Source organism: Chiroxiphia lanceolata, chromosome 3 (assembly GCF_009829145.1).
Source record: "Chiroxiphia lanceolata isolate bChiLan1 chromosome 3, bChiLan1.pri, whole genome shotgun sequence".
Classification (NCBI taxonomy): Eukaryota; Metazoa; Chordata; class Aves; order Passeriformes; family Pipridae; genus Chiroxiphia; species Chiroxiphia lanceolata.
In genome coordinates this window covers 38,724,399-38,751,991 of record NC_045639.1, presented here as the reverse complement: position 1 = coordinate 38,751,991, position 27,593 = coordinate 38,724,399, and the positions used below count along the sequence as shown (strand labels likewise).

The 27,593-nt window shown below is 36.8% G+C and overlaps 2 long non-coding RNA genes across 2 annotated transcripts in view; one reads left to right on the top strand and one right to left on the bottom strand.

Moving 5' to 3' along the window:
• Positions 1-778, top strand: part of LOC116784696 — a 125,792-nt gene extending 125,014 nt beyond the window's left edge. Inside the window, exons 5-6 of the long non-coding RNA XR_004356208.1 lie at positions 427-564; positions 610-778. This is a non-coding gene — a long non-coding RNA (uncharacterized LOC116784696). The remainder of the gene's footprint in view (positions 1-426; positions 565-609) is intronic.
• A 1,692-nt stretch (positions 779-2,470) lies between these two features.
• On the bottom strand, positions 2,471-23,663 carry LOC116784695. The gene is made up of 3 exons (XR_004356207.1): positions 23,653-23,663; positions 17,101-17,107; positions 2,471-2,559 (listed from the first exon to the last, which is right to left on the bottom strand). It is a non-coding gene; the product is annotated as an uncharacterized LOC116784695 (long non-coding RNA).
• Positions 23,664-27,593: the final 3,930 nt, after the last annotated feature.

The window sequence follows — 27,593 nt, the reverse complement described above, 5'->3', positions numbered from 1 at the left end:
ATGCTCCCTAGAATACTTTAAGTTACCATATATTCGGCGCAGAGGGGAGGGAAGGGGAGGAAAGGGGAGGGGAGGGGAGGCGAGGCGAGGTGAGGCGAGGAGAGGAGAGTTAATATGGTATTCATAACTATCCCATCATGATATTGAAACAAAACCTTAACCCCTCTGGTATTTTGTTACCCACTTCATACAAGTTTTGTGATTATGAGCTTTTATTACCCTTTTGTTTCATGAAAGTCATAGCGCACTTGTTGAAGCTGATTCACACTCATAAAAAGATAAACCTTTTGTGAGGCTACTGACTTTAAGAATAAAGTGGATGGAGTAAACGTCCTCTTACCTACCCAACTGTTATTCAAACAATTTATCAGATGTGCTTTCCTAATGCTATCGCAGAGGCTAAGTCATCCTATTCTTTCTCTGCAGTTCTCCAAACCAAGGTGGAAAGCAAAGCCAAGCAGCAGCTAAGTGGAAAGGAGTCTGCCCTGTGGGAGCAGAGCGTGACCCTCAGGCAGCAATGATTGCCTGATGGAGAGACACCAGGGAAGATTCCTGTTCTGCACAGTTCCACAGCCTTGCATCAGAAAGGGAAATCTATCTCTGCTAGAGGGTCATGGCTCTTTCCTGAATGATAGTGCTAGCACAATTCATACTCAACAGCAAGTAATCTGACTTCTATGTGCTCTCATTTCCCTCTCTGCAAATGGGCTGGATTACTTTGGCTGTTACCAGTGACACCTCTGACTCTGAGTACTCCCACTGAATCTTAAAAAAAGAGATGCCATCTTTTTAATGAAAGAGTTTTGGAAACATTTCAGGGATCAAAGTTTCTGCTTTACTAAATAGAATTTGTGCTTTTTTTTTTTATTCTGCAGTCTGTTAAAAACACATTAGCAGATTTTTTTCCATTCCAGTGGGCATATGACTTATAAAATATTTGGGTGCCCAAAAAACTACAGATCAGATTTCCAGTATTTTTAAGTTGCTCTGTGCCCCATTATCTCAAAATATTGTGAAATTTGTAGACAGATGGAAATCTCTTAGTTCTTGGCTCACTAGCTTAAGCTTTTGTGAAAATGAATGCCAGCCAAGCTCAATTATTTCTGTTAGACATTACCCCTCTTTCACTGGTGAAGTGCAAATGTGCTTTCAAGGAGAATTAACTAAACTGTGAGTACAGATTTGGCCAAATGTACAGAGTAAAAATTTTTAATACCTATCACAAGCAAACCAGCATGTGGAATTTCATTTTTGACTCACAAACATCATTACTGCTTTGTTCTAAAACAATTGTTATTATGGTCACCATATGAAAAAAAGTATATGAGTCCAGACTGAATAAAGGTCTCTTCTCAATCTGGGACATGTTCTTTTCATTTTTAATGGAAAAAAAATATTTTTTATGCAAACTAAGCATTTCATCATGTCTTTTTTTTGGAAACATAATTGATTTGATAGTCTGAGAATTTTTGAATTTTGTTTCAAAATACTGGGTGCCATTCTGAGAAGTAAGAAACAATAAGAATTTTATCATTGATGACATAAATGAAATTCTGAGATTATGGACATTCATAATTAAACAGTCATGTTTGCAGCTATCATGGTTTGAGATCCCCAAAAATCTAATTCCCTAGCTCCATTCCCCCTCCCACATCTCAACCCAGTGAGAGATGATTCTTTCCAGACAAAACACACCAGACTCAAAGTGGGAGGAAAGGGAATATATTACAATGACTGTACAAATAAATACTACAATACATTATATACAACCTTAGCTATCTCTACCATGACATAAGTATTTACAATGGATCAGGTCTCTTCTCCCCTCCAAATAAAAGTCCAGGAGGAAAGAAGGACAGATCCTTTCCACATTTAGGGCAGCAGCTCCTCTTCTATCTTCCATGCAGCAGTTGCAACTGGATTGTTGTAGCTGGATCTCTGTTCAATACACACAAGGGGGTCTCCAAGCCCCTCGACTCTCCTTCGACTCCAAGCGAAGGCCTCACCTGTGGACGGCTAGCAGGGACAAAACTCGCTTCACCACAGGTATATCATGAAATGCAGGGGCATCTTTGTGAAAGTCCCTTCCTCAGGGGATTCACCCCTGAGTCAGAACATCTTGGGCAGCTTTCAGTTGAAAGTCCTTGCCTCAAGAGTTCCACCAGAGCTCCTGTGCTCTGTCTCAACTGCCAACGTGGCAGCAGCAGCGGGGGAGCAAGGTCACCCCCCTCTGCATTCCATCCGGCTGTCTCGGTCCAGTTCTGGGACGTCTTTGAGCTTCTTAGCTCCTCTCTCTCTGGTACTGCTCTACTCCAAGACTCCTCTCAAATAGGAGTCCATCTACTCCTCCTCTCTCCAGGAGGGGTCTCCAAGGGTTTTTTGGGAGGGGGGGTCTGGTTCAGTTCTTACCCCCAAAACTCTGTCTCTCAGCTGCTGGCTTTCTCTCGGCTTTCCTTCCAGGAGTTCTTTCCTGCTTGGCTGTAATGCCTCTGCTGCTTCGTCTTATCTCTTCTGGCTCTGTGCCATCATTTCTCCGGTCAGTGCCGGCTGCCGCTACTCCTGCCGCTGCCCACGGTGGAGAGAAAACTCCCAGCCTTCATAGCTACAGACACATAGTCCAGCTTAACACTCTTTCTGAGTTTCTATGACCCCCGCCGGGGGCTGGGGGGCCGTGGCCCCCCAGAGGGGCTCTTGCCCCTTCAGCTCATGGCTTCAGAACATGGCTACTTCTTCTTCAACCCAAAACTACAACTCTTCTCTTCCGTTTGGTTGTGATATGTTTATATTTTGCAGAAGCACTCATTGGACAAAACTTCAAAACTTCCAGGGCCACCACCCCCTGGGGTTTTACCATGTTCAACTGCAGGGGAAAAACCTGGTTCAAACCACTACAGCAGTACTACACTTAGAAAAGCAGAGTATCCTACAATTGATATAAGATAAATGTCTGAGAAATTAGTTCTATTTTGAGACACTATCTTTGCTTTTTGGAGCATAATGTTCTGGTTATTGATTTTGATTATCACTATGCACTGTCAATTTATAGCGAAATAAATTTTCAAGAATTGTTTGATCAGTCTCAGGTAACACCTTCGGTGGGATTAAAAAGACAATTTTGTGCATTTTGTGTCTTTTATATTCAGTTACACGTCATTGTACAAGGTATTTGGAGATTCACAAGTATTATATAAACCTGATAACTTTAGACTTTTATTCTTCTTTAAGTAGTGATGTTCTTACTAACTTAGTAGGGACCTCATGGGTTTCTGCCACTTCCATAAACAATTCAAAATGTTCAACATACTCCATTGTTTTATTTAAAATTCTGTGAAGAAATGGAAATAACATTGCTCAGATTATTCCCAAACCAGTTAATTTAAAGAAAAAAAAGTCAATTTACCTATCTCAAGGTCAGTCCTCTAGTGTAAACAGAGATTAATGGCTTTTAATTTGCACTAGCTCTGAACAACTCTGCATAACTCTGGATATTTCTGGAGCCAGGGGAAGCTCCATGGAAACCCATTCCATGCCAAATATTGTCAGGCCATGAAGCAGGTTTTCCCTTGGCAGAATAGTGGAAGAAATAGCCCTTGAGAGGCCACCAGAATGTGCAAAAGATGAAGAAGTAGAGCCACAGGATCATTTGGTATATAATTTCCATTTCTTTCCTCAGCACTACAATAATTATAGACTATTACAAGACAGAGAACACCCTTTGATGGACATTATTCAGTCATAATCATGACAGATACAAAAATCAAAATAAGTTTGTTTGACAGTTAAACTGGACAAATGCAAAAAGCCTTCATTTGGGAAATCAACTAAAAAGCAATTAGATAGAACCACAGGGAGAGGACAGGAGTCCCTTTTCAATTACTCGTTGAGTGATTTGATCACAAACAAACCTTAAGTAACAGCTACATTGTACAGACAAAGAAAACAACAAACCCAAGCCCTTTAATAATGTTTGAAATAAGTCACTGAACCATGATATTTGTTCTAAACCCATCAATATTCAGAAATCAGTGGTAACGAAGTGGCAAGAACAGTCTGCTCAAGCAGAGAGGAATATATGTATCACTGTGCCTGGTCTCAGTTTTTCTCTTGAAATAGGACAATTTGGGGGGGTGTTTACAAAGCCCAGCCTTGGCAAAGGTGCCTGGATAACAACTGCCTGGGGTAATATGAGTATACACAGAACATGCAAACACAGACTTGACTGTGGGGGAAACATAAAGGAGGAAGGGAAGCATAAAAGAAGCCTGAACACCTGTAACTGTGGGGAGAAAGAAAAGGGTACCAAAGCTACAGGTAAAACCTGGTTTGATGATGTCAAAAATCACTCCCCCAGCAGCACATCTCTGCCAGACAGAGCTGCCTCCTGGTTCAGATGCTGAGGTGTGCCTGTGCCCAGCAAGGGCACAGATGTCGTGGGCAGCTACAAGTATGCCCCACATCCCAGTGTGCAAATCTCAGTTTGTAGACAATTTCATAACATTTTGGAAGTGTTTAACATTGTGGTATTTCTGTTGTATTACTGGTAGCTATCCTGCACTTAAGGTGCACTGACTGCTAGTGAATCATGTGTCATAGAAAAATTGATAAACTGCCTTGATCTGGAGTTGATCTTATGATATTCTAGCAATCACGTCCATGATTCCCAGACTTGTTGCTAAAAGCTGTTGGTAATAAAAGGTTGAATTATCATTGAAAAATAATTTACTGCACAGAACTTCTATCTTACAACTGAATAAAGCACATTTTGAACTTAGAGCAATGTTGCTATTTTTGCTTCTTATTTCTACCACTACAACTTGAATTACGAGTAGTCCTTCTTGTGAGACAAAGCCAGAGATGGCCTGAGCAGCCAATACCAAGGGGATGCTGCAAAAGAACCGGAGAAAGGATTGTTCAATTCTCCTGAATTCCTTCATCTGCAACCTTCACATTTCCAGGAGTGTTTTTAATACTCAGATATTTTAGAAACGGAGAGCCTGTTCATATAAAACTGATAGTTTCCAAGCAGAATTAATTTCATATTCCCCTGGAAGGTCAAGTTTGTAAATATGAATGTCAGCTTTCAAGGTGTTAGGAGAAAAGGCTGCCTGAGACTGGAATTTGGCCTCTATGGAGAATATACTTTATCTTATCTGGGATATTTTAGGATCACAAACTGTATATTTAAAATCCCCTCCTCCTTTGCACAATTAATTTAAGTGAAAAGCATTTGAAAGTAGAAAACTTCTAGGAACATTTATGGGGAAGATAAATTTTATCTTCCTCAGCAAGACCCAACAAACATGAATTTAATTCAAATATCTTTTGAAGAACATTCTGATTTTCCTTGTGTGGTATTTTATTTCCTTTTAACAATGGGATTATTGGCAGATGCTCAGCAAACTGTCCATCCTTATTATTTACCTACTCCTTTTGGAGCCTTTCTTTTCACAGTAAAATAAAGAGCTATCTTTACTTTAAAAATTAAGGGATCAACAGTTTCTCAAAAATGTAATAGACAGAAAGTTAACCTAAACTTTTCAGAATACATTTTTCATGGATTTAGAATTTAAAAACATGAAAAAAACCCACTAGGAATGTAGAAACAGGACCAAAGGGGTACCCAGAAGCCTGTTAATTCCATATATTCAAGGACTCTCAGAGTTTTTGAATTTTGGGAACTTAAAAAAAAAAGTAGGTGCATTTACTGTAAGTAGATACAGAGATGCATTTGAACCTGCTCATGTATCTAGATTTTTTTTCTATACAATCTTGAAGTTGAAAACACAATTAATAAAGAAGAAATCAGCGATTTCCACAAGATAATAGAATCTAGGTGTGAAAAACAGCAGCTATGGAGAAATATATAATGCTACCAGGAGACCTCTCAACTGTTTTCCACTCAAAAATCCGTCACTCAAAACCCCAGCCATTTTATTGTTCTGCCTCCATTATAATAAGATGCATTCAAAAGTGAGATGCAAAAGATGTTGCTAATTTTAATTGTTAGCTCCTCTATTTCTTCATCTGAATAGGAACACATTTCTAGAGAGATCTACTCTAGTCTTCCTTATTTTGCTACCTTTCTTGAGGAGCTGGGAGACTGTTAATTGAAGCATTTCACCAAGTTTACATAATGAAACAATGTTATTTTAACATTTTGACATTACTTATCTACTTAATGCCAAGTGAAGTCGATGAAATTAATCCAGTGACTCAAATAATGCATCTTTTGGAAACTGCCTTCAATTTGACAGTAAGAATTGATCATGCTTGAGATGAAATTAAAACAGAAAGTGTGTCTTTTTCTTTTTTTCTTTTTTTCTCTTCCCTTCTTTTCATAAATAGAAATCTTCAGGCATTAAGAAAAAAAGGCATTAAAAATTTTATGCTTTGTAGTTTCTTAAGTGTAACAGCTAAAGATATTGGGACACACAAGAAGCAAAATTGGACAAATGAGCAGAAGAAGGCAGGAAGTTTCAACATTTGATTAGCCAATGGGAGCAGAAACTGTTTCCTTTGGCACCAGCTCTGTTCTCAGAAGCTTTTAGCTCTATCTCTCACAGCCAAGTTAACACTGAACTTGAGGTTGTAGAAACCTCGGTGGAGGCAGCCAGTGTGATATTTTCCCCCCTTTTCCCCAAAAGAATCAATTACTTTTATGATTACAAGGCAAACCTAAAAACTCTTTCAATCTTGTTTTTATATACACAAGCAACCTGTGGTTTTGTTTTGGTTTGTTGGGTTTTTTTTGGGGGGGTGAGGGGGGTGGTAAGGAGGGGTAGTTGCTTCCTTTCACCTCTGAATGATAAGAAATCTCCTGCATCTGAAGATTTTGTGGGTGCATGCAACCATCTTTGCTGAACAGCTTAGGAATTACTAGGCCAATCAGTATTTCACAGTGTTATGGTAATAAAATTTAGACTTCCACTATAAATAGGAAAGAAAAAAGGTCCACTAAGTAGTGAAGAAAATTTCAGTAAACCCAAAACAAGGATATATAATTTTCTTCATTAGGCTTCTTTAAACAATAATAATATAAGGTTTTTCAAATCTATTTCGTATAAACTCAGAGAAATTGATGTCTGTGGACGGTGAGTCTTCTGGATCTAAACTAGTACTTTACAAAACTATTTAACATCATCTTCTCATTAAATCCAGTTTTTTGTCAGTTTGCAAAATTGGGTCTTATTATCATACACCAACTATAATAAGTGTAGTAACTAGTGGAAATACTTTACAAAAATGCCTCTGAATAGCAGCACAAGGGAAGTACATTGTCATCTCTTGTTTTCCCTAATTTTTTCTGAATTTATTTCTGAATTATAATTTATTAATTTATAAATTTTAAAAAGCCAGTTCAGGGGTAGGGAAAGAATATGAAGTATGTGATTAAAATGCATTTTTCATTTTTGCTGGTTAAAACATATTTTTAATCAGCAATTCAAATATTAACTTTCCAGTAGTATTCAAATGTAACTTGAATTCCTCATTCCATTCCTGCAGATGAGTTAATGTATGTCTCACATTATGAGCAAACAAACAAGTAAGCAACTCCTACTCTTGATGGTTCCTAATTTTGAGTATAACTAAGTGCTAGAGAAACATACACTTAAAGTGGGCATATTGTACAATGACCATTTTCCATTAATTTAATATTAAACTATTAACCATATTTCTGGAGAACTACAAACAAAAAGGTTTTAGCCATGAACTAATTTGTTTAAAGATCAGATTCCAATTTTTCTACTCTTATAATCACAAATATAATGGATATTTCTTCTGAAAAAAAAATGATTTTTGACATTGAAAATAGAACCTGAAAAAAAGAAAAACAAAAGGCAAGAAAAACAATGTGAAAATAAAGACTTATTGATCAGCAACGCTTTTTTTACGTCATCAAATTTAGTTGATAAAAGCAAGGCTTCACTTTAATACAAATAATTGTGCTAATTAGGAAGTCATCTTACGGAAAAGAAACAAAAAACTTGACAGAAAGATGCATTATCATTGGTTAACTTGTGATACATTCCAAGTCTTTCTATTCTAGGCCATCTATATACTAGGCCATCAGATGAGTTCTAAATATAATATCAATTCTATGATGGCATGTTTGATTTGATGTACTTGATGTAATTTCTTTCAGAACTTCTGCCAAATTATCTGAGAAAAATTCAGATAGAATGGAAGTGTCCTGACATTTCTTGAGAAACAAGTGTCAACATAAGTTGATAAAATGCAAATTTAATCTTTTCCCTTCTTGCTATTTTAAATCATTCACCAGTTTCATCAGCTAGTATATTTTCATTTTTGATCCATATGGACTTATAAAATGCACCCACTCTTAATGCATTTAGAAAATTGACTGTCAGTTATCTCTACCTCTGGCATAAGACTCAGAAGCATGATATAGAGCTTCAACTATGCCAGGTGGACAGGGCATAAACTATATGGGTATAGTGCCATCTAATGCCATGGAGAGTTCAGAGATGTTGTGCTATCATCACCTTCAACCTCTGGAGAGGTTAACGATACCAAAGCATTCAATGATCAACAGAAAATTTAAGTGAAAACAGTTCCTGAAATAACCAGAAAAAATTCTAAAATAAATGGTACTGAATATATTTTTCTAGCTTTTACAAAACTGTGTCTGTTTTAAGGCATAACATTTTGAAATGTTTAAAGTACAGTTGAGTGATATCTAGATCTATAGTTCTAAATGTATTATATTCAAAAATTAAGATTTTGCTGAGCCAAATAAGAGTTAGAGGGGTCTATAGACAGAAATATCAGCAGAATATCAAGAGAGAAGGCAGAAATGGCCAAAGGTTACTGCCATAGGAAGAGATATAATGGGGTTTTTTTCCTAAATAAATTCTGACATAGGATGACTTTTTTTAGGCTAAAAATCCCTCATCATCTAGTTATATTTACAATGTTTACTACTATTCCCTGTGAGAAAATTAATCCTGAAGATATTTTACCTGTTTGATGCATTCAGAAAAATTTTGCTTTGAATCGTTATTCCTTTGATTTCCCTCCAACTTTTGTTTTCCTGTTTAACTCTTTCTCCTCATCTCTTATGATGCATGAGTCGTCTTTATGAATCAATTTCTACTAACTATCTTTGCACTATTTGGCTTTGCATCAGATTCTCACAGCATCAGATATCCAACTATGATATCTAAGGCAATGTATAGTTCTATCAAACTGTTTTAAAAAACCAAAATATTATGTATTTATATGGTACAGAGCTGCACCATTTTCTGCTGCCTAAACCTCATCTTAAACCTTGTGGGTTTTTTTCATAAAACTAATGTTCTCTTAACACCACCCAGCCATAAGACGCATTAAGATTTATTGCTAATCAGTTGACAGAAGTTCTTATGAGTATCAGTGTTTGCAAGTTTTATTCTCAACGGATTTCAGAACTGGAATATATATGACATTTCATCACAGCGTTATATCTAACCACACTATGTACTAGTATGATTGCAGACTAGAGGAAGCATCAGTTATCATATTCCTGTCACCAGAATTATGTGTTATGAAAACTATTATAGCAAAAGGCTTAACTGTCCTGTGTCACTGCCCTACTTGGCTTCCAGTAAGCTGAGAGCTGTGCAAGAGGTCAAGAAATAATTGGTAAAATGTTTTCCATATTTTATTTTTGTCTGCTTGTGTATGATCTACATGGCTAAAGAATGAATAACTTAAATCCAGGAGAGGACAAAACTAATTCATTCAATGAAATTTCCTTCCATTTTCACCACAGCCAAGTTTTACTACTTGGTATCCAAGCCGTAGTTGAAATCCTAACTCCAAACACTATGTCTGGTAATCGAGTGAGCTTCCTGTGGTTGTCAGGTACATTGCTGAATTCTCATTCAAATAGGCATAAATATCAATCTGTATTCTATGTAATGAGAATTAATACATGGAGGATGGCAGAAATATGCATGTTAATTTGTGATCAAACTGGAATCACAGGCATGGGAAAGGCTGTAAACTGGTGCTCAAAAATCTGCTGATAAAGAGGTGCTAGGCTTCCCTCAGGAAATCTGTTTCAGTTACTACCTATATTTCACCTTTGCTGGCACATCTTAGATATTTCAAAATTTGCTCTTGCTTTCCTCTTAATATTATTCAAACCCCAGTTCCTTTGTACTTTCCTCATGCTGTCATACTTTCTAAACTTGTAATGATTGCTTTCCATTTTCTGACAGCCATCGTCCATCCAGATGACATCTTTCCATCTAGTTTGCATCTGTTTTGAAGGGTTGAACATAGACAAGGTAACCCAACTGAGACCTTCCCAAATATGTATAATGAAAGGATTATTTACTGTCTTTGTACTCCTGTAAATAAATCCCTCCATGGGATTTGACTACTGATATAGCATAGTATTGCTGGTTCATGTTTAAATATAATTTTCTATTACACCCAGGCTGTTTTCTGGTGTTTAGCTAGATGTTCTCAATCCTGCCTGAGCAATTATTTCTGTAGAAGCATAGTATCTTGTACTTGTTGAATTTTAATTGTTGTCTTTTAGTCTCCAGTTTTACAAGGTCGTTTTTATTTTGAAGTCATCTTTCAGCAGCCGCTCCCAGCTTGGATGCATCTACAAATGTAATTAGCACAATCTCTATTCTTACATTCTGCTTTTAAATGAAATATTAACCTCTGCAGAATCTCACTTGCACATCCTTCCATTCGGGTACACTGATACTTACTCTCTCAGAAAGGTTTGTCCAGTCATTAGATTCATGCTGCAGTGCTTCCATCTAGACAACATTTCCACAGATTGCTTATAAAATTTACCAGATATGATTAATTTTTTTCTGTTCCAGATTGAACATAACTCATTTAATTGCTTTTCTTTTACATTTTCAGAGTTCACTTGTTTGTTTCAGCACTTTTCTAGAGGTCAAAATTAATCTGATCATTTCGGCAAGTTACAGACTCCCACTTTTCTATCCTTTCTGAAGACAGCTCCGCTCTTCAATTTTATTTATTTTCTTTATTTTTCTTCAATATTCACAGTCAATGCTTTGAACACTGAGGTCTCGTTAGCCAATTCTTCTAGTAACCTGGAATGTGCTTTAGCACACTCATCATGATTGATATGAAACAAATACCTCAATCTCCTAATTTTAATTTGCTGTTTGAAGAACAACAATAGCTGTTCAAACTACATCCTTTCACATTAATATTTCAACTTTCATTTAATACATCATGCCTCTAGTATAATAGATAAATCATCATTTTAACTTTGTACGTAGACTTCCTGCTTCTACAATTTTCCCCTTACTTCCTTTGATATCGTTACTCATCAGGAAAACATTGCCTGATTCTGCATGACACATCTCTGAAACACCACACTTACAACACTCACATACAGGGACAGTGTTGTTCCTATCATTCCTTTTGTACTACGCCTTCTTATGAACAGGATAACAGCTTAAAACTCTTGAAAAATATCTAATTTCCATGGAAATTGCCTACAGTACTGTTTGCCCACAGGATGGAATTCTCATTCTGTGATTGATACAAGGTTAGCAGCGAATCTCATTTCAATTTGTCAACTATTTTGATACTTTGCATAATCAGACTGCTGGCTAAGAATATCTTCTGCATCCATGCTTTGGAGGCAGGTAATGATGACAGACATACCCACATAACAGCCTTTCACCCGGGAGGAACCAGAAAATGTTGCTGAGAATATGGTTTGAAAAGCATTTGCATTTTTGGATTGTTTTATTGATCACAATGAAAGAAACTGTTCAGGAATCTCACTCCAGGAATAAATAGCATAATATATAGAGAAATATAAGAATTCTGTGTTTTGGTGAGCAAAACCATGGAAAATTTGAAACATCTGGTATCATGTATTATGAAGGATATTCTAAGAGTATTCATTTAATTTTATAATCTTTTCTTTCCTTGCATGAATCAAAGGAAGTATGGGAGCCATTGAGAGGCAATGAAAATCAAGTACTGAAACACTAGTCACAATTTACTCTGAAATATCATATGCAAATTATTTAGATATAATCACGTAGACTTGTGAGCATTCTCCTGATCTTAAAGAAAGACACCATCAGAGAATCCATAGGTATGTAATAGTAATGAAAATAAATTTGTCCCTTGTGACTTGGCACTTTCTGGAGCATCCTTGCAAAGTCTGAGTGACGACTAAATAAAAGAGGCATGTATACAAAAGCAGTTGTCATTTCCAGATAGGTTTTATTTTCATTAAATAATACTTGTCCACAAAACAGGAGGAGAACAACACTTCCTCCTTCCACTGGGCAAAACCAAATTCAACCAGTGAGTTCAACAAAGTCATTTTAGAAACCTATAGGATTCAGTGGTCTGCATGAGGAAGAAAATAAAACAGTGATTATTTCCTGAGAAAAGTAACAGCAAGAACGCAAAGTCCTGAGTTGTCAGAGGGAAGGGCAGCTAAATTTGAGCTACCCCAGGTAATTCTCAAAGTGTCACAAGAACATTGATACTAGAAGTCAGCTGACACCATCAGAAATTTAATGGAAAGGGAAGTGTGTTCAATGACACAGTTTCCTACAACATAAAAATACAAAACCACAACAACAAAAAAAATCCAGCATGTCAATGATGTTGTGAGAAGACAGTATATTTAGAGATCATACCAATATTTTCTGAACCATCTGATTAGGCAGCTACAGAGATATTGATATCAGAGCTTTCTTTACACATGAGAAGTACAAGAATTTTCTTTTCAGTGCTTTTGCACAGAACCATAGACTTTTCACAGAACCACAGGAGAGGGACTCTATTAAAACCTGTTTTTCTCCTGAAGCTTGAAACATTTGGAGGGCTTCCAGAAGCTCTGTACTGCCTAGACAGCATAAGAAACAAACAACAAATATTAAGGATGAAGAAATATGTACTGTTTCCTTTGGATGTGGATATGTTCTCCATGTGGGATAGAGGGCAATATGGAGCATTGATCACAACCTTGGTGCTGTGGTGGTGACTAGACCTAATTATTTCAGAAAAATTAACATATCTTTTATCTAGAAGCAGAAAAAAGAGATTAATCACATACCAGAGTCAAACGTAATTGGATCTTAAACACAGAATACGCAAAAAAAAAAGGGTTTTAATTCATGGTTCACTCATATTTATAGGTCCTTTCTTTCTATTACAAAAGTGTAGCACCTCCTGTTGTGATTACTATTACCCCAGTGGGTTTTCTCAATGTATCTCCAGGCACCATGCTCAGTATGATAACCTTTTTAGGCTTTGTTCTTTCATTGTGTCTGCTAAAGGAGAAATTTCAGCAGTTCCCTGTTGAGGGTTTTCTGTAAAAGGATAATGGTTGCCTTGTTGGAGGGACAAAAAGACCTGTTTAGAAAAGTATGTAAGCCAGAGCAGCAGAGTTCAAGGCAGAAGAGGAGCAGATAACTCAGCAACTTTTCCAAAGTCCTTTATGGATCACACAACTTCTAAGTATTCTAAGTTGTCCTAAACAGGGGGAAATAAAACAGAATTTTTTTTCATTTGGGTTAGTTTTCTACCGCTTTAAATTTGTTTCATGACTGTAATGTAACTAAATATTTAAGCAGTATTTCTACAAATGGAAAAAAACCACAAAAATCTCTAAAAAAATAATCATGTGGCAACTGTTGGAACAGAAAATACAGAAAATAGAAGGGAAAGGAATGAACTCCTTGTAAGACTGAAGAACATTAGAATACAAATTTCCAGATATGACTAGTCATCTTGAGTAATTGCAGTCCTTTAATTCTGTAAGAATTAAAAAGTAAGTGCCATATTTTTTCAGGGAGGGGGTTGTTGTATGAATGGTTACCACTTCCCTAGCAGAGGAGATGGAGTAGCTCTGCCCATCACCTTCTGATTTATCCTGGACAAGCCAGGTCATTATGGAGGTAGAGACACCATGACTAATGTTGTCCTTAATATGAAGTATGATTCTTGCACTTGGGAAACAAGTAGTAGAGCAGAGCATGAAACTTTGGTGATTAGGTGCTACAGTTCATGAAGCATTGCTGGCAAAACTGCATATATTCTCATACTTAAACCTCATCTTTGTCTATGTGTTTTTGCAAGACCAATGCACTTGAGAGAAACAGATGTTACCAGGACTCCCTTTCTAGTACCAATGGTTGGAAGGTTATCTTCAGCTTTTATGGCATACACAGATTATCAATTTTTAGAATTCAACTTCAAAATATTAAAAAGGGATGGGTCATATAGTTTCATTACACATATTCCTCTTATATTTGCAGTTATGACTTATCATGTATTAGCCCGAAGGAAAAGTTTTTTCCTCAGTCCATGGTTAGACTAAGAATTATCTGGCATTCCTTATGCATGTGAAAACTGTTATGATAGGAAACTTTGAAGTATCTGAGCAAGAGGACTATGTTCAAGGAAAATGCACATTTTAATTATAATATTGGCATTAGAAACTGTTATACTGGCAACTTAAAAAACTTGATAACTTTCCTGAAATTATAGTGAAATCCTGAAAAATCTGGCCACTCTCTTTGATTCTACTACAGTATTGAACTCTAGCTAAGACTTTGGAATATTTAGAAAAGAAAAATACTATATATACAATTTAAAATATATACAAAATGAATCCATGTTAGGCACAGGGTAAATCCTATTGCTCCCATTTTGCTGCAGAAAGGTTAACTGCCTATTTTTTATCATCCTTCTAGCATTTTTAGGTTGGAATATGTGAAATTTGGAAAGAAGGACTGTGTTTTTTGGTTTTGTTTTTTTCGTTGGGGATATTTTGTCTGAGTCAATATTGAAATGCCCTGAGGGTTTTATAATGCATGTGCCAGAAAGATTCACTGAATTACTAATGGCCTGGTAGGTACAGTGTTTCTGAAGGCAGACTTACTTCAAAGCAGAGGCTGTGACTGACTAACTGAACACTGAGTGGGAAAATGTATGAAATGAGCAGAGAAAGATTTCTGAGCAAAAGTAATTCCCTGACACTTTACACAAAGTAAAGTCAAAAGCCTATTAAAAATGTAAGGGCTATAGAGGAGATTTTTGTGATTGCTCTTTTCTCAGAAAGACCATATAGGAAGTATGCTCACACACAAGATTTGGAGGGGGAAATGCTGAACAAAGGACACAAAATTTACCCTCTCTTCATAAGTGCCAAATGGTAATAGTTGACAAAGTAAATGAAATGCAGCACAGAGATCTACAGACTCAGGTGACTAGTGCTGTGACACGAAGAAACAGCTGAAATGACCCACATTTCCTGTCTCCTGAAATGTCACCCTGTCTGCCACGCTGCTGACCCCACTCATGATTCTGCTGAAGTGCCACGTCACTGCTATATCACACATATTTAGATTACAAGGTTTAGCTACAAAGTCTTCCACCATTGAACACCCATCAGCCTGTGTAAAAGTCCCTATAAAATCTGAGTCGTGTGACGGACACCCGAGAAGCACAGGCAGGAGTAAACATTCTGAGAACTCACAATAGGAAAAAAAAAATAAAGAGGAAGAATAAGACAGATGAGATTTCACTAGGAAATTTTGCTAATAAATTCTCACTTCTCAGCTTCTCTTGTTAAAGTTATGGATTATTTAGAAAGCTTCCTCCTGAATTTAGGCTCATTCTCTCTTCTTTATTTCCGTTAGTAGGAAATTTAATTGTTATTTCTTAAATTTATTTTATTTGTCTAGGAGTTTGCCTGGATGACATGTATATATTTCTGTATCTGTTTAGGAACAAAGGAAGAATGATGTGCATTTAAAAGGTAAAAAGCTGTGTATAACAAGCACGAAAGCTCAGTTATTTAATGGATGTCTGGATGTCTTCCAATCCGCATGCAATAGTTTTTAGCATCATCTGGCTCTTTCATCCTCTTTCCAGTAGATTTTTATCCTGTGTATTTTTTTTTTAAAGTCATGGATTTCATTAATAATAAATTCCATTGTGCACTATGTAAGTTGTATGTACTTATATATTACTTTCATTTTAAAATGTTATATTAGCTTTATTTAGCATACTAACGGAAATTGCATTTTCCCAGCTGTAAAATATAGCTTTCTAGCAAAGACATATTAAGTACATAATTCCAATCGGTAAAGAAAAGAACATTGGGAAAAGCTTGAAAAACACTGTATCTAATAGAAGAATATAAAAAAGAATTGTAGAAGTTCCTATCCCTCCCTATCCTTGTAAATCTTTATTTATCTTTCCTATACCTCAGTTCAAGTATAGTCACCTTTTGACCTCAGCAATGAAGTGGACTGTGCGTGCCAGCTATGCAGGGTGATTTTATAACTCCACACATCCTTACACTAGTCATGTGTGTGTGTTTGTGCGTGTATATACACTTATATAAACGGTTTTCTTATTTTATCCCTAATCTCTTTAAAGCCTAATCAGGATAATCTGCCATTCTGAAATTTTTATCTAGAAATCTCTTAGATGACTGTGAAGCTGAAACATGCTGATAAAATAGAAGCTGGAGTAGCAGGATCAATACATAAGACTAACATGTCTTGGAAATGGATATTGATTCCATTAAAGAAACATGCTGCAAGTGAAAGTCAAAGGTTTTTCTTCCTGTTACATATGGATCATTATGAATAAGCTTTCAAAAAAAACCCCCAGATAATTCTCAAGGCAGAAATGTGGTCATTAGATATGAGAGGGTAACAGTTGAATAGAAGCACAACTGAATAAGCTGTGGAGGATTTTTGGCGCATACGTGCAGCTGTCTATTTTTCTATGACCCTAAAAACTGTTTTGAAACTGAAGCAACCTATTATAATCAGAGAGCTGACCATACCACAACTCCTTACCAGCTTTGTAGTTGAGAAGGATTCAGAGCCCAGTGACAGGATCAGTGGAGAGGTCCAGCTCAAAGCAGGGGCAGCTGAGGACAGGGCACACATCGCATCTCCTCCTTGCACCTCTATGCCTGCCCCTTTGGTACAGGTGCAGGCATCACCAGGTGTATGGCTGAAACCTTCAAACCTGCAAACCAAAGAAAAGGCATTTCATTTGCCCACAGGCCTTTCCATCCACTTTTGAAAGCCTACTGACAATCACCTCTCAGCTCAACAATGATGGTTTCCCAATGCACAAGTACCCAGTATTAATTCAAAATATAATACAAAGGTAAAAAAAAGAGGACAGATTACATATTGGAAAACACTTTTGTAGCTACCTATATACTTATATAACTATATATACATGTATGTATGTGTGCAGATATACATATTGCGCATCTTGGCCTTAACTGGAGATGACAAACAAAGTTTCCAGTGCATCAGTGAGACTACATAATAATCCAAATTACTTTTCACAGCTTTCTTCTCAGTGACTCAGAAGAGCCCGCTGGGTGGAATCACTATCAAAATACATGATCAGATACTTGTTCCTGTGGAAAAATTCATCATATCCTACCATGCTTCTCTTCAAATGCAGCATGTTACATTATACACTACTAGCATCTATATCATCACCTGCAAGTACCTTTGAGACAATTAAAAGGAACAGATAAAATAATTAAATAATATTTCTTACATAAGAAAAAATGAAGAAATTTCTCCCTTTTTTTCAGTAAGTTCAATAAAGAACAATATAAACTAGAGCTTGCTATAATGTGAAAGGTGCCTCGAAATCAACAGAATACTAAATAATTCTTTCAATCTTATTAGAAGCAAAACTAACAAACCAGAAACACCATGAATATTAAAACAACAACAAAAAGATGTATTTTAAAGTATTTTACCGATATTTAAGAGCAGGCACGTACACCTGAAAACAGGAGCTCTATGTTTATGCCACATTTAAAGGCCCAGAAATTGCTCACTCAAAATACGCCCCGGGGAAAAAGAATTGAGGTTCCTTAAAAGAGATAAGAAACACTCAGGTGAAGTTCCAATGGTTCTCATCCAGCTCTGGAGATGGGGCAGTTCCTCTTCCTGCCTGCCAAGGGATAGGTTCTGGTCTCCAGGAAGGGTCTCTGCAAACGCAACTATACCTAATAACCAAGGAATTTCAGTGTCTGACACAAAGGTGTTATAATAAAATAAATTAGAAAATGAAAATAAAGTAAAATTGTTCCTCCTTTCTTCACATCTTTCCTGATAATTAAAGATATTAGCACTTAGTTAGGACTATTAGCACTTAATTAACACATATTCTGTTATCAGACTATGCCTCCCAGGGGTAAGTTCTCTTTTTTTAAATTTCTTTCCCTACTTTTCTTCCCCAGTACACCACTGAATCTTGCCTTCCTTTCTGAAATGTTCTTATTTTACTGTGTTTTTCAGAGTGGTGCTGAAAATGTGTCATCATTAAAGAGTTGCCTTCCAAGAACATCAAATATTTCAATTACATTTATAAACTTGCTTGCTTTGCATAGCAAGATACTTTCCCTTCCCCCTACAAAACAAATATATGATATCTATTATGCCTTGTTTGCTTTCTTCTTTCCTATCTTTCTCTTTTCAACATATAAATATATATATCAGTCAGATTTACTTACCACTGATATAACAGCAGTGTTAATAACATAGAAATGATCACCTGGTTCACTTCCAGAATCTCTGTACCAGAGGAAAAAAAAATAACCCAAACGCCAAAAAAACCCAGTCCCAAAACAATCTGCACATGAACCCTCACAGGAGGCAACAAATAGATCTTGTGTTCATGAAATGATCTACAACATGCTAAAACCTGCTTCAGGCTAAAAGCAATCCACAGTTCATTAACACTCTCTCCTAATCAATGGATATTATCAATAAATAGCATTTTATCCCAGTCATAGCAAAGGAATGAACAGAATACTCAATTACAGCTTGCTGAAGTGGGAGTTGTATTAAGAAAAACTTAAAAAGAAGCTCCTGGACCTGCCTTATTTGTATCTTTATTCTGTATTTCACACAGTGTTCCTCTCAGGGTGTGTAGTGGATAGTAGCTTTTCTCCAGTCGTGAAAAATGCAGATGCAGGTGAGGACTGAGTTACATTGTTATTAAAATGCATCATCACTTCTGCTAGTGCTAGTGAGGTACAATTAAGGCTTAGGTGAGCCCTTATGCCTGCAACTGGCACTGAAGGGGAGTCATGTCTCCTACAATGTGCTGGAGCTCCATGGTGTGCTGAAATGACCTGCTGAACTCCAATGAAGTGAGAGGCCAAAGGCAGACAAGACATCCCAAAGCAGCCAGACCCCCTCCTGCCTGCACGGGCAGCACCAGAGGGGCAGTAGCACTCTTTTCCCATCCCCACTGCCACACAGGAGGCTTGGCTGTTGTGGAAAGTGATGAAAATCCCTATGTACAACCAACAATTAATTTTACTGAAATCTGAATGTAAGTAGTGAAAAATACGTTTGAGAAAAAACACAGAATTTATCTTTTTCTCTTTAAAATACTTGAGACACGTTAGAGCTTTCAGGAGGCAAGATATAATTTGCTGTAGGAAATGCATTTTGTCCATGGGAGAAAAAATGTCATATTCAGTGAAAGTATAGCTGTCTGACATGGAGTTCATTTCAAGCCAGCTTGCCTTCACAGCGAAAAGGAAAACCCCTGCTTTTCACATGCTTCTGATGGCATTTTCTGTCTCTCCGTAGTTTTTAGCAAAGTGGAATTTGGCAGTGGAGGAATGTCATCTGTCTACCAAGAGGCAAGAATTCTGAAGAAAAGTAAAAATCTCTGAAAAAGCTTTAGAGTTTATTTACAACTCATAAGACCTTTTCCTCAGAGGTCCCCAGGAGAGTCCATCAGTGATACTTCTTCATGTAGAGGTCCAGTAGAACAAAAGAATGTAATTTCACAGCAAAGTGAAATAATAGCTAATTTTTGTCTTGGACTCTCCACCATACAACTTCTACTACAAAAGTTTTCAGGTATAAAATAAAGGAATAATATAAAGACATAAAGAGAAAAAAATTACAAGCCAGTCATATGACTTTCTGTAAATACGGTATTGTGGTTTTTTTAAAGAAAATCCACCTACAACAATTCCGTTCAGGAATGTAACTTTCAGTTTACTTGAGTAGGGAGAGGAGAAATTTTATAACAAATACATAAAAAGTCTACAGTTTTTTTTTTCTTTTACACTGAAAAAGAACATTTCTGAGCAGTACATCCAGAATTGCACTTCTGTTAGGGTGAATATAGATATCTAGCCATGGTAACATGAGTTTAAGGGTCCTAAATCTTGGCAGAATAAGTTTTTTCTCAGTATTGTGATGCTGCTTGACATCCTCCAGGTACTGAAGTACTTGGTTTGTTAGAGGCAGTTAATAAGGACAAATAAAAGTAAGACAGGATGCCCAGAAAATGAAGAAATGTTTTTTTATGTTTTTTAATCCCAAATGATAGACATGGAAAGTAATTTCAGTATTTAAGTATTTAAGAAGAGAAGTGTGGAAGAGAATACATTAGAAGACAACAAAGGGCCAGGGATGAAAACACTTCAAGCGCTCAGCTTCACCTACAATACCGTCCACTAAATGACAGTATGTGCATGTATGTATCTCATATGCAAGTATAGCAGGAGACATTTGCATAATGTCTTTAATGACTAAAGAATGCCTTCCTGCATCTGCAGATGCCAAATCAACAGAGATCCTAGAAATATACTTTTTTTTTTTACTTTGAGTTATTGTGTAACTGTAGTTACTTACTAATATTAACATGATTATAACCACATAAAATAAGAAAACAAAAATAAAAATCACACATGGGCTCATTCTAAGGAAACAGAGAATGCAAGCAAAGTTTAGAATTGTAAATACTGTACTAAAATTCCTTTAAAGGATCTGTCAAGTCTACTAAACACAGCTGCTCAGGTTCCTGCAAGCTGTAAGAATGAGAAGATAGAGGAGAAATCTGTAATTCAGAAGCTAAAATAATGCTGTGTCTGTGACCCGTCTCACTGCTTCATCTACCGGTTGTGTATAGTTGTGAGAGAGCCGTTCCCGAAGACTATATATTTTTACAGTTGAATACAAGTAAGCTGATTTTGTTCCATCCCCAAGAGATGCAAAGGATCAGCACAGTTTGCTTTTATTTTTTCTTTTGGCTGGTGATGAGATATCTACAAGATGAACAGCATAATAAATTGCTCTTTTCCCTTTTGTTTCTCTCTCAGGCACTGCGGACAAGACCTTCATGAGCATTGCAGTGAGAACCTCTGCCAGCTTGATCCCTGTGAGTTCAGGTTTCAACACATTGACCAAGTCTAATTCATTTTCTTTTAAAATTTGGCGTTTTTGCTATGTACACACACTCGCTTATGCTAAACCTCATGACGATGAAAATTCCTATTTTGGGCTTTGTGTCATTTCAGGATTATTAAACCATTTCCTAGCAATGAATGACAAAAACCTGCCATTCTGGGATCTAATCAAGATACCAATAAAGAAATCATTACTCTGGTCACAAGCGGTTTTCACCTTTTTCCGCTGTATAGATGTCTGACCTTTCTTTATAGCATCAAATTCCAGATGTGACCAAACGACCTTTCCCTCATTGAAGACCAAGTCTCCAATGGCAACATCAGCTTTAGATGGCGCTTAGACTATCAGGCTGTAGAGATCCTAAAGAAAGAAATACAGATTTCTAATGCATGTGTAAGAGAAAAATAAGTGAATATGATTCCCATTGTAGAGTAGTGAATCTCACCCACACAAATGTGGTATACTTAGAGTGCCCTTTCACTTTATGTTGCTACAGCTTGTGGGTGATTCATTTAAAACATATAGTTAATAATTTTCTGACATTCTGGGCAATCTTAAATCTCCTTAAAACACTTGGGAGAAAAAAAAAAAAGAAAAAAAACCAAGCTGAGATATTTCAAATGGCTACCCAAGCCTGCAAGCAATCTATGTCACTGCTTGAGCTTTCAGGAAATACCAGCTTAAAAGTCATTCCTGTAGTCATATGTATGGGATTTTATCTCTGAGTTTCTGCAGTTTCAAGTCATGCTCAGAGGCATGTTTTGATGGAAGGCTATACAGCGATATGTGGAGTCCAAATAGTGGCATAGACTGGAATGAAGTTTGGGAGTAACTGTTGTCATGTCTTTAAAGCAGAGATTTCTCCACTGTCATGACCCAGTAAGCCTGTGGGCTGCCACGTCCAGGATTAGATCATTATGATGAGCTGAAGGGGCTTTTCAGACATGAGAATCTGCACCAGTACTAAACCAAACAAGGTAATGTTAAGTCAAAAGCAGTACACACAAAACCTTCCCACTCCTCAAGAGACCCAGTATACCCACACATGTTCTTAATAACTCATCTTAAAGCCCTTTCTCTTGTGCCAAGGCTGTGGTACTAGGAGGAAACCACTTTTGTTCACGTCCCAATTTTTCTGTAACTTAAATGAAAGTGCCTTGGACTTAAAGGAAAAATATGTTTTGAAGAAAGCTTCCACAAAGTAATTAACTACAATAACTATGAGCACTGAGTGCATAATATGAAAGAACATGTGTGTTAATATAATGTCGATTTTTCTATAAATGGTGTATGAAACTCAGTTTGTTTTCTTTGGCTGTAAAATACATGAATAATTGTGCATTAACATAATAATACAGTGAAGTGAGAGATTTAATTAACAAACCCTTGAAGTCAGAACATTTTTTTAAACACAAGAGATGAATGCACTATTAATGCCTTAAAATTTTTATAAGTGCACATTGTATTTCACCATCCTGCACTTGCAGTTTACGTCAGTGGCAGTATTTTCATTCTGCACAAACCTTTCACCTACACTTTTTGAGGCTTTTTTGCAGATGATATGAATTCATTTAGGTACATTTCAGTTTTATGCATAAGCAACTGAAAAACACTGAGCTGGAGAAAATAGTAATGATGTTTGTTCATATTCTCCTGAGTATGACTGTGAGTAAGAATTGAGGCCCCATCTCTCTCCTGGACACATTTTGCCTGAGAGGCAACTTCCAGGGTGGAAGATACATTTTACCTCTTGCAGGGCAGCGGGGGGATTTGAAGGTACTGAGCAGTCATAGCAAAACTGGGGTAGTAGCCATTTCAGTCTACTGCAGGCTGTTTTCCCAGTGAAGAAGAGGAACTGAAGCCTGGAGATGGTGCACAAACAAACATGAGATTGCAGCTGACCTGGACAAATGGCAGTAGCATATGCTGTATTTCAATATCAATCTGCATTATTGGAAATCTATGCTAATCAGCAAGCCCATGGCAAAATTGACCTGATGGCTACAAAAGGAGCATTTTGATAACAAATGGGAAACCTTTGAATGGAAACAAACACAGATTGACCTCCACAGAGTGAGGGGAGGAAGTGAAATTCTTTTCAGAAGTGGAAAGATTGAGAATGATAAGACTTTGAAGGCAAACATATACTCCCTATCTGCCTAGGAGCAATAAATCTGAAGCAAGTGTCATCTGTTTGAAATTCCATCTGCCTCAGAAGGCTTTTGTGGGAAGCTCTGGTTGATTGTTATGAAGAATTTCTATAATCCTGTTTTGAATGTTCAGCTGATGTGCACCATCACAGAACCATCCTTATTTCTCCAGTTAGTGAAAATCTTCCATAATAGCCAGAATACGTATGTTCCACATAGGATGTTGCAGGGTGTATTTCTGCATTTGTTAGTACTGAAGAAACATTATTTAATTTGTTTTTTCCTTCTCTGATGTAGGCTGGGTAGCCTGTAGGAAAGATGATCAGGTAAAAACTAGATAGGTATATTCAGGAAAGCTAGAAAATATGTGTATAGACTTTACTGAGTTCAGTGGCATAAAGACAGGTACTTTACTAGATAATCTGTTCTCCATCTGTCTGCTCTCAGAAAATTGTATACAGCTCCACTACCTTTATTTTCTCCCCAGCTGTGGAATATGTTACTTGGAAACAATCAGTCATTCACACAAAAATAACATTTCCATTCCTGTCACCAATAACCGTAATTCTCTTAAAATAATAAAAAAAGGGCCCTGAGGTGTTATCCGTTAGCTATTTTTAAGCAGCATTCTGTGAACCAAAATGTATACTTTAGTGCAAATTCTTTGAGGGGAAATATTTATAGTTTTATTTACAGTAAGGAAAATACAGTAGTTTAAATTTTAGGTCTATTTAATTTTTCTGCTATAAAACGGAAGTTGTTGTGCTAGTTTGTGTAAAACAGTATATGAACATTACTAATAAATGAAAGCTCAATAAATTGACATGACTAGAACCAAAACCAAGGAACAAGTGCAGGTGGGGCTGCTTTTTAATGGATAATGAAAATTTGAATTGTGTTTTGGGTTTGAAGCAAGTCTATTGTGCCATCCATCTGTTTGATGCCAAACTGGGTTTGAAATTGTTCTTTCTACCAATGTTTGCCATACTTTTGAATGCTAAATTCCACTACAGAAAATTGAAACCAGCTGTGCCTTCTTTCACCTCACCCATATGCTGCAAAATCTTTGCCAAATAAGCTCCACAGCTTTTGCTGGTAGGATATCTTATTTCTTTTTGTTCTTTTGAGCAACGAAACAACTATCAGAGATGAAATTTTAATGCCATCTGTGTCTGGATTGACATACAGAGGAATTATCTCCATGAGCTGGAGTGGTAGCTGTTGGGCACTGCAGGAGCAGCATGGCCTTGATTAGCGAAAATACATGGGGGTAAAGGTACAACAGCACATGAAACACATGGTAGCATCAGCATAGCTATCTTACTCTTGTCTACACTGCTGTGTAGTTTTCAGAAGAGATCTGAATCCTGAGGAAAGACAACTAGTGGTATAGGTTGCCCAGAGAGGCTGTGCTGTGGCCATCCTTTGGTGGGGTTCAATATCCAACAGGATAAAGTGCAGCTTAACTTCATCTGATCTCAAAGCTGACTCTGCTTTGAGCAGGTGGTCGGGCTACAGACTTCTCGACGTTCCTCTCAGCCTGAGTTATCTGGTGACTCTGAGATTCTGGGATTCTGAGATGTATCTGAAGCCATGCTTGGGATACTTTTTCTGTAATGATAAGAGACAGGATTTTCATGTTGCCAAAATAGCCCATTGATCACCATTTTCTTGTCTTTGTTGGCACAAAAACATTCATAACTTGAGACTGCTATGGTCTATTTTAGTATTCAGCTGTACTATATATAGAAAAGCTAAGACCATGTTCACAGTGGAACAGGCCATTCAAGAAGCATGGTCATAGAGCACAATAACATCCAGCTGCCTTAGTTTTTACTGTTGTTTTCAGATAGGCGTTACAGCCTATCATGGGGGCTTGGAACAAACTTTTTCTACTGAGGTGAAGTTGTGCTCTGAATCAGAAAGAGGAGATTCAAGGCTGAAGGACTGAAAAGTCCTAAGATCTAGGACAAAAAGAGAATGATCTTAAATATTTTTCAGTTCCAGAAGATTTTGAAATGTTTTTATTTCTACCAAGGTTTTTATTTCTACTTCAAGGTTTCCATCATGATAAGGACTCAATTGGAATATACTTGTACAATTTGAGAGGAGTTTTAGTTTGGGTATTCCAAAGGTCAGCAGAACATGTTCCTGCAAGTATACTACAGACTCTGTGTCATTCATAGCTCATCCCAAGCAGATTGGTTCCTCAGGTGCTGGAATTATGGAAGGACCTTTCTCATCTGCTACCTGCACTGAAAGTTTCCCTTCAGGTAAAAAGCAGCAGTTACGATAGCTCAAGCTAAATGTGTTTGTTCTGTCACTAATACCATATCCTGTACCTCACAAACTGAAATAAAACTTACAACTAATATTAACCGTCAAAAAATATTCACCAGTGGGTTAACTTGTCATTTGCTCTCTGAAGGCAATGAATAAAATTTACTTGTCAATATCTTGTTTTATTTGAAGGAGCACCTTATAAGCTTCTACAGAAGTGAGTCAAAGCTTAGCTAGTTAGCATGACTGATAAAGCCTCTCTCACTACAGCTTACTTGAGTCTTCATAAGAAAAAAAATGCTACGAAGAGAACATCAAGTACAAGAATTTTCTATGGATTTAGGTGATAGGATTATGTCACCTACCTTTATGAACTCCTTGTCTTTTCAGAGGCTTAATATTTTATCTCCTGTTGCCCTTATGCAATCTGATATCCTTTGATGATAATAGGATTTTTCGTGTAGTCAGACTATGTGATAATTGAGCGAATACAATTTTTTCTGAGCATTCTGCATCCACTAGAGTAGAAGGGAAGTGGAATGAAATGTCTATGGTGGCAAGACTTCTTTGAGGAGGCAAAAATTGTTTACAACTAAAACTTCAAGAAGCTGTTATTAAAGAGACATGCCAATTTGTTTAAGTGCAACTTATTGGGAAAAAAAAAAGTACCAGAATGACCACAGTAAAATACAAAGCACTGCAGTTTGCTTTGACAGTGCCCTAAAGGACAAAATAAATGAACCTCAGAAGAGATTAATTTAGAAGAAAATGTTGAGTTGAATGTAAGACATGTTGGCTAGTGTTTGTGGTCAGAAAAAAAGGAATTAAGAATCTAGTTTCATTTTATGAGTAATATACCTTTCCCGTGCCATTTAAATAAAGATTTTACTAGTGTTATTCTTAGAGCATTATAGTTCACACCCCCAGGGGTTTAGTAGGTCCAGTTAAATCATCTGTGGATCATAGAATTTTCAACACCACTAAAAGTGGCAAATCAACCCTTAAAACTATTTGGACATCAACTCACACATCTTTAAGGTTGTTGTGGTACTGTTGGTTTTAATTAGATGTCATTGATGAAAATAAGTTTAAGCCAAATATTGTGATTGAAAGAAACAATAAAAATGAGTCAGATACTATGTTTTTAACACAGGCATTTCCTGGTCCTAATCTTCTCCTTTTTAGCACATGCAAGAATTAAACAAAACGTTCTGCATATTTCACTCTGAGTAATGGAAATTCCAAGGCTTTTCTGAGACTCCTCTTACAAGTAACACTACAACCTGTAAACAAATTATCCTCTCTGACACCACTGTTAGGTGCTTTCACATGTTGAATATTTTCCTGGAAAGCTTTTAGGCACCAAATCAGAACAGAAGGCACAACTGGTTCTTTGTAGATGACTTTATTACTCATTTATTACTTCCTCATTATATTTACAGGATTATATCTGCTTATTTTCATTCATATTATTTTATTATTTTTATTTGACAGATAGGCTAATTTCTCTATTTCTTTTCAATGTCAGTCTTATTTGTGTTATTCCATCTTCTCTCCCTTCTCCCTGTGACTTGTTCTCAGTTGCCAGCATTCCTTGCCTTCATCAAGCAGAAGATTTGTTTTCTTACTTCATTCATTTCTGTGTTTCAGAACCTGAGTTGTTTTTCTTTTTCCTGGTTTTCTTCACAGAGTGGAGCAGTGATTATTGCTCACTGGAGGACAGTACTGTGGGCCTCTTTTCTCTGCTGATTGGTTGAAGGGCTCATCTGGTACCAATGACCAGCAGCCACCCACCATAAGCTATGGCTAATGTGTTTTGCCAGTGGGATTTTCTTCTATTGTTTTGAAAAATCTAAGACCCCATCCAAGGAAATAATCAGCTATGCAAGCCAAAATAACACCGACAAAGAACCAC